Consider the following 244-nt stretch of genomic DNA (forward strand, 5'->3'; position numbering starts at 1 on the left):
GGGGGGGGGGGGTTGTGGCACATGGGCTCGTGTGGTGGAGATATTCTCAATCCTGCCCCAAACACCTTGATAGTTGTAAACAAAGAAGTAGAAAAAGTAAAATTATTTTTTTGAAAGAACAATATTTTGCAAGCAAGAGAGGCTTGTGGTAAATGTCCATATTCCCTTTCCAGTCAAGAGGTAGTGATTTTGCTAAGGTGTCTCTCAAGTATTTATAGATGGTGATGATTGCTGCTGTATGTCA

The sequence above is a fragment of the Gavialis gangeticus genome, unplaced genomic scaffold (genome assembly GCF_001723915.1).
Source record: "Gavialis gangeticus isolate Ggan-Ray unplaced genomic scaffold, GavGan_comp1, whole genome shotgun sequence".
NCBI lineage: Eukaryota > Metazoa > Chordata > Crocodylia > Gavialidae > Gavialis > Gavialis gangeticus.